Source organism: Oryctolagus cuniculus, chromosome 14 (genome assembly GCF_964237555.1).
Source record: "Oryctolagus cuniculus chromosome 14, mOryCun1.1, whole genome shotgun sequence".
In the NCBI taxonomy this organism is placed as follows: Eukaryota; Metazoa; Chordata; class Mammalia; order Lagomorpha; family Leporidae; genus Oryctolagus; species Oryctolagus cuniculus.
Window position 1 is genome coordinate 65372518 of NC_091445.1, and position 13444 is coordinate 65385961.

The 13444-nt window shown below is 39.0% G+C and overlaps 1 non-coding gene across 1 annotated transcript; it reads left to right on the top strand.

Annotated features, from left to right (window-relative positions):
* Positions 1 to 901: 901 nt before the first annotated feature.
* Positions 902 to 1006, top strand: LOC127492922 (U6 spliceosomal RNA). Its single transcript, XR_007922738.1, has one exon. It is a non-coding gene; the product is annotated as a U6 spliceosomal RNA (small nuclear RNA).
* Positions 1007 to 13444: the final 12438 nt, after the last annotated feature.

A 13444-nucleotide genomic window follows, 5' to 3' on the forward strand; every position in this document is an offset into this window, starting at 1 on the left:
ATAATTGAAATTATCCCCTTTTGAAGTAATGTAAAGAGTTGCAGGGGCCAGTGCTGTGGCGCAATAGGTTAAACCTCAGTGTGAGGCAATGGCATCCCATATAGGCGTAGGTTCTAGTACTGGCTGCTCCTCTCCCCATCTAGCTCTCTGCTATGCCTTGGGAAAGCAGTGGATGATGGTCCAAGCACGTAGGCCCTTGCACCCACATGGGAGACCTTTAAGAAGCTCCTGGCTCTTGACTTCAGATCAACACAGCTCTGACCATTTCAGCCATTTGGGAAGTGAACCAGAGGGTGGAAGACCTTTCTCTTTGTCTCTCCCTCTCTCTGTCTGTAACTCTACCTCTCAAGTAAATAAATAAAATCTTGGCCGGTGCCGCGGCTCACTAGGCTAATCCTCCGCCTAGCGGCGCAGGCACCCCGGGTTCTAGTTCCAGTCGGGGCACCGGATTCTGTCCCGGTTGTCCCTCTTCCAGGCCAGCTCTCTGCTGTGGCCAGGGAGTGCAGTGAAGGATGCCCAAGTGCTTGGGCCCTGCACCCCATGGGAGACCAGGATAAGTACCTGGCTCCTGCCTTCGGATCACCGCGATGCGCCAGTGCAGTGTGCCAGCCACGGTGGCCATTGGAGGGTGAACCAACGGCAAAAAGGAAGACCTTTCTCTCTGTCTGTCTCTCTCTCACTGTCCACTCTGCTTGTCAAAAATAAATAAATAAACAAATAAATAAAAGTTTTAAAAAAAGAAGAATTGCAATAGTCACAGGTAATAGAGGTGTATAAAATTGTAGCTGGTGAATTGTCCAGATTTGGAATTCAGGCTGCCAGATATTTAGATATTACTTCTGTCAAAATATATCTGGATTTCAATAAAAAATACTAACATCAACGAACTGCTTGTAAGAATGTCTTATCTCTGGCAGCACATATACTAAAACAGGAATGATACAGAGAAGATTATCATGCCCTGGGCAAGGGTGAAATGCAAATTTGTAAACAATTCCATTTAAAAAACCCAGAATTTTGTATCTGAAAAGTTTCAGGCAGTATGGCACCCAATTGTCTCCTCTGGTGGGATGTCAGGGAGTCTCTGAGCTCTGCACAATGCATGGTCACTGGGCTTGCTTTGCAAACCTTCTTTTGAATTTTTGATTTGTATTAACATTTCATTGGTACAATTCTAAGAAGACAGCTATATTTCCTTCCCTCTCCTTTTCCCTCCTTCAATTCTCCTCCTTCCTTCCTTTTTTTTTATTTTTGCAAAGACATAACTTCAATCCACTATATAATCACAGGTTTAATATGCCACTAACCATAATAATCAACGAGTAAAAAGAAAGACAACACGTACACAGAAGTATAAACAAGGACTAAAAATAACAATCAAACCACAAGATGTCAGTTTCATTACTATACATTGTTTTGTATTCTGTTAACTGCCACAATTCAGAGAAAACGTATGATATTTGTCTTCTAGGGACTGGCTTACTTCACTAAGCATAACAGTCGCCAGTTGCAAACCGTCTTTGGCCAAGAAATCCAACCTCTGCTAATGCTCTTTGAAGCTTCTAGAAACATATGGAGTCTACAAATGATAATGCACAACTTGTCACTGTCCTTGCCAACTCACTCCTATTCCACCAAATCCATCTCTTCTATTGCCCAATTTCTTTCCAAACTTTGCAAAATCTGGTTTCAGAATTTATTCCCGAGTTTGGGACCCACCTATATATCCTGCAAGTGTTCATGTGGTATTCTGACTTGTAAATACCAATTACCTTCTTGCCTTTTCCTACATGAATCTTGGCTACTCTCAAGATCCTTCTGACTTGGCCCTCTGCTAATGTCACTCTGCAACAAGAGGGCTAGACAAGTGGAACATTATATTTCATTAGTGTGCAGAGCTAGAGCCACTAATTATATAATCATGTTATATATTTATAAAATATTTATTTGTGTCATTTTAAAATATTAAAATTGCTAGGAATTCCCAAATTATATACAGATGTTTTTAGGATAGGATTAATCTCATTGGACCTCAACCTTCCTGGTTCTGAGTATATTGAGAGAAGCAGGGAATTGCAAATATGGAAGGAGTCATTCAGCACAGCCCGAGGTGCCAGTCCCAGACCCTGCAGGTCCCAGAGACCTTCACTCTGCCAGGTCCCAACCTCTTGACAGGACTGTGGAGAAGGTTTGGGCAGAGTACTCTTGCCCAGCCTATGAGGAATATTTCCTTTTAGCAACTGTACAGTCTTACCCTCAACTCAGGCCAGTGTTGTCTTTGTGTGACAGCAAACATTGGTCAGATAAAGGCAGAGACATCCAAGTATAAATACATAGATACTCATTCTAGGGGCTAGGAAGCTAGACTGGGTAATTAGAGATCTTTAAAATGTTCATAGGCAGATGAATTCCAGAAACCGAAATGACAGACTGTTGGCTTTATTTCACATGCTAATATTTTAGTGCAATGTTTCATAATTGCTTACTCTATTATGATAGAGTCAGAAAGAATTATAAACAAACGTAAGGAATCAGAAGCATGGCATAAGGGTAATTCAATTTTGTTAAGATTCCTGGATGAGTTTTAAAACTAATATCTGTTTGATTAAACCAAAAAATGGTAAGCCTAAAATTATATCATTTAAAAATCTTCTATAGAAAGAACGCAGGTAAAAGTGTAAGTATAGGATAGCTATCAAACTGAAATAAGGGAATATTTCATAGCCCAAATACCATTGTAGTGCTAAATTCATACTGGAGTACTTTTTTAAACATTTACACAGAACTGCAGCATTATTCTTTGGCATGGCATATAACAATATTAAATGAAAAAGTAGGATTATGATATATTATTATAAATGGTGAAATATTTCTGTGTGGGTTGTGTGTGTGGAGAGTGTGTATATGCGTGTGTGTGTGTGTGTGTGATGAGAGTGAGAGAAACAGGGAAGGAAGCATGAGAAAATACTGATAGAAAATATTCAAAGATTTATTGTTGTTTTCCCTGTAAACTGAGACATGGGTGAAAAAAATTTTTTTATAACAACTAACATGTACTCCTTTTATAATTGGGATTTTTTTAACCATTCCATCCATTTTTCAAGTTTTATGACCAAACACAAGACAAAAAAGAAAAAAAAAACACAATTAAGTAACTCCTTATTTTCTCTATTCTATGTTGAACAAAGCAAACAGAATCAACTCATGAAGTTAAAAGTCATTTTTAAAACTTAATTATCTATATACAGCATAACAACCCTTAGTTCTCTTATTATATTGAAGAAATTTCAATTTGTATTAAGGCCAATGGCAAATGTTAAGTCTACCTATTTTAAATCCACTTTCAATACTAAATTTCTCAAAACAAAATAACAAAATCTCTTCAGCTGTGTTCCAGGCCAGTAAGTTCAGGGTTAGGTGGGGCCAAGCAGATTCATTTCTAGTTTGTACATACTGGCATAAAGCAAAGTCTCCACAAATTTCTGTAGAAAATTGAAAAATTTAGCCTATATTTAGAATTCTGACTTCAACAAGTGTATGGTCTATTTTTAAAACCAGAGCATTTTGTCTAGATATATTTCCATGGTTGGCATGTATTTTGGAAGCACATGCTACAGAGTGACAAGAACCACCTCAATTTTATTGTTGGTGATGATGTTCACTAATGTTCCAGTGGGAGAGTGGGAGATGGCTATAACTGGCATTGTTTTATAGACCAGAATTGTCCACATGAGACACATTTTTGAAACATAATGTATACTCAGCCCAGCATAATGTATATAAAATCTGTTCTGCCTCAGAATATGGCCAAAAATTATAATTGGTGAAAAAAATCATGATATAAGTATAGGATTAAGCTCTAAAATTGAATAATTTATATATGAAGAAGTTTCAAATAAAGGCAATTATTTCTGAACTAGCAAAATCAGATGAGAACTCATTGAAAATACAGCATATGTTTGGACCTTGTTAGATAATGATTATGATGTTGGTGATGATGATATTGGAATGAACTAACATATATTTAAGAAAATAATTATTCTTTACACAGGGTATCTCATGTAGTCTTCAAAGAATCTTATAAAGTAGAAAAATTTTTAATAATGAGGGAACAAATTGAGGTAAGAAACATTAAGTTACTTACCAAGTAGGATTCCAACCCCAGTGTTTTCAAATTTCTATTCTGATTTCCTGACTTGATTCTAACAATTAGATATGCTTGGGTAGCGACACTCAAGATGATTATCACACACACACACACACACACACACAGACTTTTCAGAATCCAGCTTCCTGCTTACATGCACCATTCTCCATCCATTTGTTAGGACCTTGCTAGTTCACCATGGGTGCACTCACACCAAACTTTTGTTCAATGCTGAGTCACGCCAAGAGTTTTAAAATGTTCAAAGAAAAATATGATTGTGTATCAGAATAACCTAGGAACTTGTTAAAACTATAGATTGATAGACTGCCTATTTCTAAATATTTAATATCTAAAGGGGGTGTTTGGTTTGTGAAAATATAATTCTCACATAAATATAAAGTTGTTGGAACAGCATTTGAAATCAATTCCTTGTGCCTTATACATGGATGAGTTGTTTCAAAACTTAGCTAACTCTACTGACAAATTCTCTTCTCAGGTCACCAGCATCTAAGAGGCTATTCTGTCACTCATTTAACAAGTGGAATTTAATCAAGACAAACTCCGAGTCACCCACTGTGCAAAATATTGAAATTTAAAAAGTGAGAGAACTTCTCCTTCTTTTAAAATGTGCATTGCTTTCAGAGAGATAGAAAGAAAAAAAAAAGCTACAGTAGTTATCAGAATTAGCGTATGCTTAGGGTTCAGTGACATCATGTGACAAGGGCATTTCAAACTCCTGACTTCTATCATTTTCTTTTCTTTTTATTTGACAGGTAGAGTTAGACAGTGAGAGAGAGAGAGAGAGAGAGAGAGAGAGAGAGAAAGGTCTTTCTTCCATTTGTTCACTCCCCAAATGGCTGCCACGGCTGGCGTGCTGCGCCAATCCGAAGCCAGGAGCCAGGTGCTTCTTCCTGGTCTCCCACATGGGTGCAGGCACCCAAGGACTTGGGCCATCCTCCACTGCCTTCCCAGGCCACAGCAGAGAGCTGGACTGGAAGAGGAGCAACTGGGGCAGAACTGGCGTCCCAACCGGGACTAGAACCCAGCACCCATATGGGATGCCGGTGCCGCAGGCGGAGGATTAACCAAGTGAGCCATGGCACCAGCCCCAACTTCTATCATTTTCTTTAGCTCTTCTTTTGGGGACTTCTTCAGAAGTCAGCACCTGGAGATTTTATTTGTATCATTTACATTTTAATATTCATAGCAGTGACAATGAAGCAAACATTAGTGACTTTAACGATAAAGGAAAGTGAGACTCAGAGATTTAAAAAATTTTCCAAGGAGGTCCATCTAAATAAAAGAAAGAAAATTAGAAACACACATGTGTTTCCCAAAGTCTAAAAGTTTACCTACATATTTTGCAAATTGCAAGCTATTTGAAGGGTGTTTACCTCAGAAAAAGAATAGTATAATCAATCCTTTGAACCAGGAAATACTTTAGGTTTGAGCTCTTTGCTGGATTTCAATAAGTAACACATCAAGTCACTTTGGATGAATAACACGTTATTTCACAGTGACTGTTTCAATTCACAGCCATTCACAGCCCTCTTCATTTCATTGGCTCATATTTGCTTTGGCTCTTGCTATGATCAAGACAAAACCCATGTTCCTTTCCCAGGAAGCTATTTTGTTTTCTTTTGGTAGAACCTGTGCCCATATTCTTTGCAAACTACTGTTTGTGAAGCATTTTATGGTGGTTCAAGAAAAAAAAATTGCATATTAAAAAACTGAAGTGAAATTTATAATTTTCAAATGATCCTCACTGTAAATGATATTACTTGATGTAATATGAATGAATATTGTTGATCAATATTAAGGTTAAAACCATTACGAATTGATTTAATCTCTCAACCAGGATCTACTTTGAAAATAATTAGGAGTTCCAGTATTAAATAAGTGATCATATATTTAAAATCAGCATGATTATACAGCAAGATTATATAGCTTTATCAGATAAGTGTTTTATATTTTCTTTTTATATTCCTTTTTTGTTTATTGATATATAGATTTCATGAAGTTCATAGAAAAATTCCAAAAATACAAGAATACTTTCCTCCCCCACTCCTTCCTCTCTCTTTTTTTTTGTGTGTGTGTGTGTGTGTGTGATAACATACTTAATTTACTTTGTCATTGCAGGCTCAATTCTCCTCTATGCAAAGAGCTCTACAAGGAAAAGGTAGCCCACTGCTCTGCAAGGGTGTAGACAAGGGTTACGGCCAACAATCAAATCACAAGATGCCAGTTTAGCTATCAGAGCAAATTTAAAATAACACACTACCATTCCGAGTGAGCATTTCATTCCCGAGTGAGCACTGCATCACTGAGCAAGATCTTAGGGATTAGACGTGGAATTCAGACATCTGTTACCCTGGTTTCATGAAGTATAGAAGGAAGACAGTGCTAAAAGGGTTTTTATGTGTGTGTGTGTTTTGTTTTTAGTTTTCATCGCTATTATAATCATTACTTAAAGTTTTTATCATTTATTTATTTTTATTTATTTGAAAGGCAGAGAGAGAGAAAGAGGAGGAGAAAGAGAGATCTTCCATTCTCTGGCTCACTCCCTAAATGCCTCCCATAGCTAGGGCTGAGACAGGCTGAAGTCAGGAGCCCAGAACTCCATGTGGGACTCCCATGTAGGTTGCAAGGACTGAAGCACTTGAGTCATCACCTGTTGCCTTTCAGACTGTGCATTTGCAGGAAGCTAGAAGTAAAGCAGAGCAGGGCCTCAAACCCAAACACTCCATGTGGAGGGCACACGTCTCAGAGTCCCAACCACTGTGCCAACTGCCTACCCCTGAGAGTTTAAATAGAAGTGTTGAGTTACACAGGAACCATGAAGTGAGTGTTTGTGTGTGTGTGTGTGTGCTTTTCAATTCTCTACTTGACAATTGTCATTTTTTTCACCCTATAGTAAGTTTTCCCTTCTTGTTCTATTGTTCCCTGGAATCAAGTAGTGAAAATACCCACTGTTGGCTCTAATATCTAAATCAAATTAAAAGAAATATATTTAAAGAGATAATTAGAAACCATTTGTTTATCAGTTGTATTAATACATGTATTAATTTTTAAAATGTAGTCCCAACATAGACAATTTTCCTAGAAATTTGAAGAATTCTGAAGTCATACAAAATATGCCAAAAGAAATAATAAAATGGTACTTGTACACAGTAAGTCTTAGCAAACTATTTCTCAAAATTAATCCCCCAGGTCATGGTAAAAAAGACTTTTAATATTGCATTTATCAAACATGAAGTGTTTGTTTTCATATTCCTGGTAGATTCATTCACTACTAAAAAATTCTACTTCAAGTAAAGTTTGCTTTCATTTGCTCCAGAGACCTAGGCATGAATTTTCTCCATTAGTTGTGTATAATTTCCCAAATGGCTTTATTCATTTTATCTGATAATAAAGTAATGAAATCCCATTCTTATCTAGAGCAACCATACCACTAATTTATTTTTAGGAATTTGAAATACAAATATTTTTAAATACAAAAAAATCATGGCTAGAGCTGCTAGGAGTTAAGAAATGAGCCTGTTCTGGGAACACTGAAACTTGAAATAGAGATACACCAAAGCATAAAAACTGTCACATAAAATAGTGCACAAACAATTACCCAAAACATGGTGATAAAGTTTCTATCAGGAGTGAGACATCAGAAGGCTTCATAGAGAAGTTGGTATTTAATTAAAAACCATTATTTGACACAAGAATAAGGTATGTAAAAAAACTGATGAGAGATGAGGTTTGTGGTCCAACAGGAAATAAAAGCAAAACAAAAATATTAATTTAGGAGGTCAATGTATTCATCCCCTCACTGTGTTCTGTACCTGCTGCTGCTTGGGATTTGTCACTGTGTACAGGGATCTTTTTTATATGCCTTTCTCCCTAGGGAGAAGAAGTCTACGGATTGCACAGGCATAAAGACCATTATGATCTCCTTTATATCTCTTATATTATCAATTTTAATCTTGCACAATTTCTGTAATCTAGCATAATCTAGTATTCACAAAGTTATTTATGTTACCGGATGGAAAACTGAATGAATTAATGAGTGAATTAAAATTTCAATCCAACTTCAGTCCAATATTCAATTCTTAATGAAATGTAAGGAAGTCATGGTAACAAGGACAAAAAGGAAGGTTGCAGTGATAATGGAGGGAGGGATAAATGAGTACTTAGTCACTGAAGGATTTAGAGTCAAAAATTAAAATAAATGAAGTATGCTTTGGGAAGAAAATAAACTGGCTACATCAAGAAAACTGTACTGAAGTGGATTTGACTGGAAGCGGAAGTTCAATATCAAAGTCCAAATATGAATTTAAGTGAGAATCAAGTAAATAGTCTTGTTTTAAAGAGCACCAATCTAACTGACTTGCAGAAATAGTTCTAATGCTGGCTGCCTTTGCCTTGCAGAAACTAAAGATCTGCTCCTTGCTGACGTGACTTTCCTAGGGTCAAACCCAATGAGAACATGGCCATAAGCTAAATATCTCATCCTCCTACTGGTATACAGGTTGGAAATTGTCTACTCCTGGGACAGATTTTTCCTTCGGACATAAGTGTCTATCTGTATCCACCCCAGCTGTTTCCCGTTGCCAGCCTGCCTGATTACGCATCTTCCTGAGTCCCTGATGCCAACTTCAGTATCCTGATAAGACTGGTTTCTTGGTTCAGTAATCCAACCTAGGCAGTTGGGGCCTTGCTTCTATAGCCTGCTTCCTGCCAGACCAATTCTTCAGAAAATCTTGGTGCTGTTAGTTTCATCCCTTCATTAGCCTTTCTAATAATATAGGATTCAGACACCTAAGTGATAATAATGAATGCTGCCAACACAATGCACTTGAATTGAACCCTGAGTGTCTTCTAGCAACACAGGTCATAATGAATCTAATTATTTGGAAAATTGATTGTCCTGGCTTCTCTTTAATTAAACACTTTCCTAGGCCACTTGGAATGGCCATCTCTTATGACAGGTATAATGAAGCTCAGCAACTGATTAAACACAAGGCATCAGAGTTTCCTGAATCAGAAATTAATCTAAGATTTTTAGCTTGTCCAGTCTAGAAAAAGAACACTTTAACAGAAGTCAGAAAATCACATCTGGTGTGAGGGGAGGCACTTAAGAGTAAGATTTTACAACCTTGAAACACCAGTAAAACAAAAAGCTGGGTCCAGCTGTCGAAGAATACCTACAGCATAGAAGAATCCAACTTAAAGCCACATTTAAAAAAAATTTAGACACAGGGAGACAGAGAAAAAAACGGACAAAAGATTTTTTTTCCATCCTGTACTTCACTCCTCAAATGTCCATAATGGCCAAGGATAGGTCAGTCTGGAGCAAGGGCCAGGACTGAAATCCAGGTCTCTCATGTGGGTGGCAGGAAGTCAATTAGCTGACTCACCACCTCCCTGGGTCTACATTAGCAGGAAGTTGGAAAAAGGAGCCAGAACTGGGAATTAAACCCAAGCACTCTATGTGGCATGCAGGCATCTTAAGTGCTAAGCTAACCAACCCTTAAACTAAATAATAAAGATGCATATATTTAATTTATTTGTATGGATGGTACTTGAATAGATAATTCAAGTAAAAAGGTAAAAGTTGGCAAAGAAATAAAGTAGACTTGGAAAACCTTGATAAAGCTTTGGGTAAAGGTTGGAGAAAGAGGGACTAAATGGAGGCTAAGAAAGTATGTCACAAGGAATATGCTAACCATATCAAATTCCTCAGACAGGTATACATGTTAAAGATTAGCTCGATGATTCCCAGAGCTCAGAGCTGATCTTTGTGGAAACATGTTCAGGAATGCACTGGGCATGAAATCCAGGCTGAGGGAGATGCTGTTTGAAGGCCAGCCAGATGGAGTAGGGAGAATGAACAAGTTTTACAAACCACCATACTGAATAAAAGGAAAAGGATACAATGTGAAGAGGAGTTGTTTCAGGATAAAGTTCTTCTTCCTTAAAAAGTGAAAAGCTTGAACCAGTTTGTAGGTGAAGAGAAACTGGCAGACAAGGAATAATGAACACACCGAGAAAACAGGAAAAAGTCCCACAGATGTGGGAAGCAGAGGTTTGTAATTAATTGTCTTTTCAAGGACGACAACAAATCAAAAAGAGACGCTAAGAACCAGAGTTTTAAGAAATTAGAAGTGTGTGTGTGTGTGTGTGTGGTGTGTGTGTGAGAGAGAGAGAGAGAGAGAGGAGAAAAGAGAGAGAGGGAGGGGGGAGAAAGAGAGGGGAAGGAGGAGAGGGAAACACTCAGATCAGATACCAGTGAGCTAGAGGATTATTAAAAGAGCACTGTTTTACCAGTCTGAACAGTCAGAAAGATTAGTCAGCCTCCAGAACTACATTTTTGGATATTCCACCGTGTCAAATGATAAAATAACAGGCACTTTAAGCCAAATGAAACCAAGAAATCTATTATCATGAATTTAGAGCAGGATTGTGTTTTCATGTTTACCTTTGTCATGGAGTCTAATAAAAATATGTTGCTGAATAAACTGGTAGAATATAAACATGAATAGATCTTTTAATAGATGAGTAGTTATAACTACTGACATACTTATGAATGGCTCATATCTTTCTCATTACTTTCTAATACATGGAACACCAAATCCCTGATATTTAAACTAAGGTGAGCTGCAAAACTAAAGTTGCCAGTAATATATGAGTCACCTTCTCAATGGACTGCACCTGAATTTTATTCATGGGTCCCTCATTCCCCTAAGAGCACTACATTCTAAATTAATGAGGTTCCTGGACTGGAAATCCAGGAAGAGAAAAATGCCTTTCCTCTTGCCTTGTCTACAACCACTACCTAAGAAATTCAGGTTTACTCCACAGCTCTTGGAACAAAGTAGTGCTGAGCTTTTGAAGCCTGCTTACCCAGGTTCAAGTGTATAAATTAGTGCATCAAATATATGTTAAAAGACCACATGCAAATTAACTGTCATACACATATTTTATCTTTTCATAAAATAATGTGAGAAGTGTTCTTAAGGTACTTGCTAAGGATATTTTGAAAAAACAGAAGGTAATCCTCATTTCTGACACTGAGAACTCAAGTTGAAAAGAAATATACATATTTTGGGCTAAAATGTCATCAGGATAAGAGGACAACAATACTCTCATTTACCTGGAAAGGTAGCTGTTATCTTGTTTCACATACGAAAACAACGAGGCTCAAAACAAGAGTAATCTGTTTAAGCTTTATGTCACTGGTAAGAAGCCAAACATGTTGGCCCTTCAACATCCCTCACTGTTCCTGTGGTGGGAATATATCCTGAGGAGGTAAAGGAAATTAGAAAGATAGTGGGTGCTCATAGTGGGTGTTCCCTTTCATTTTCTCTGTGACATCCCCTGCCTAAAGAGTTTTAGGTTACCTGCTTTATGGAATTCACACCACGCCACAAATCCCTATGCTTGTGTAAGGGTATGAGACTCCAGGCAAACAACTCTCCCATCACAGTTTCAATGCCAGACAACTAGTTTGCAAAAAATGATTCCCTATATCCGTGATTCTGCTTCTTTTCTTTTTTACTATGAGCCCATCTAAAAGATAGTTTTTCATCACTGCCAATAGTCACAGCCAGTAAGATCTTGCTCTAAGAAGCATTATACAACTATATGACAGTATAAATCAATCCCAATCACATTTAACATGCCATTGCCATATGGACTATAAATACAGTACGGAAGATGGGAGAGGAACATCACCTATAGCAATGAAAAATGATAGTGAAATGTGATTAATGGAGGGTTTTTTTTATTTTAAAGATTTATTTATTTACTTGAGAGGCAGAGTTACAGAGAGAAGGAAAGACAGAGAGGCTGGTTCACTCCCCAATGGCTTCAAAGGCTAGAGCTGGTCCAGGACGCAGCCAGGAGCCAGGAGCTTCTTTCAGGTCTGCTATGTGGGTGCAGGGGCCCAAGCACTGGGCCATTGTCTACTGCTTTCCCAGGCCGTAGCAGAGAGCTGGATCAGAAAAGAAGCAGCCAGGACTCAATCCAGCACCCACATGGGATGCCGGCACTGCAGGTAGAGGCTTAACCTATGTCGCTCCCCCTCTTCGTGGAGGAACGACACAGGACCCTGCGCTGTTCTTTCGTCTGCTCGGCCCTCCCCGGGTTTGCTGCTGGTTCCTCCCGGGTTGGCTACTATCCCTTCCACCTCCGTGGAAGGGCAGTTCCCCCTGGCCGCATTCCCCACTTCCGCAGGGGAGCGGCACACCGCCGGCCGGCTTTCTCGGGGGCTGCACAGGTGTTCCTTCAGCTAGATGTTCCCCTTAGATGTTCCTTGGTGCATGCCGTCTCTCTCCTCCTTTATAGTCCTCCTCTGCCAATCCCAACTCGGCTGCCCACACGCCGAGTGCGCTGCTCTCCTCCAATCAGGAGCAAGTCCTACAGTTTATTGGTTGAACTGGAGGCAGCTGTGCAGAAGCTGTTTACTTCTCTCCCAGCGCCATATTGTGGGAGAGCAGATGCATAGAATAGGTCTTAATTCCAGTAACTTAGTCCAGTCCGGATTGCTCCCCACAACCTACTTCGCCGCAACAACGACACTGATTAATGAAATTTAATGTCCAGTTCTCACTGTGGGACCATGAACAAATTACTTAGCTTCTCAGGCTTAAACTTGTCATGATTTTATGAATTAAAAAGAAATGACAACATAATGCCTACAATATGCTGCAAACTGTCTGGGTCATAGTAGGTACTCAAAAATGTCTATTAAAACCAAGAGGAACATACTTTTAGGTAACAAGCTAAGCCATACATAAATTGTCTGTATAATGGAAGTGCCACATTATTGGAACAAAATTTCTCTATTGGAGTTGGGGGAAGGACTGAGAGCAGGCTTTTTGACATTGGCAGATACCTCTTTATTTTTTTATTTATTTATTTTTTTTGACCGGCAGAGTGGACAGTGAGAGAGAGAGACAGAGAGAAAGGTCTTCCTTTTTGCCGTTGGTCCACCCTCCAATGGCCGCCGCAGCTGGCGCATCGCGCTGATCCGAAGCCAGGAGCCAGGTGCTTCTCCTGGTCTCCCATGCGGATGCAGGGCCCAAGCACTTGGATCATCCTCCACTGCACTCCCGGGCCACAGCAGAGAGCTGGCCTGGAAGAGGGGCAACCGGGACAGAATCCGGCGCCCCAACCAGGACTAGAACCCGGTGTGCTGGCACCACAGGCGGAGGATTAGCCTAGTGAGCTGCGGTGCTGGCCTTCTTTTTTCTTTTTTTGACAAGCAGAGTGGACAGTGAGAGAGAGAGACCTTCCTTTTTCTGT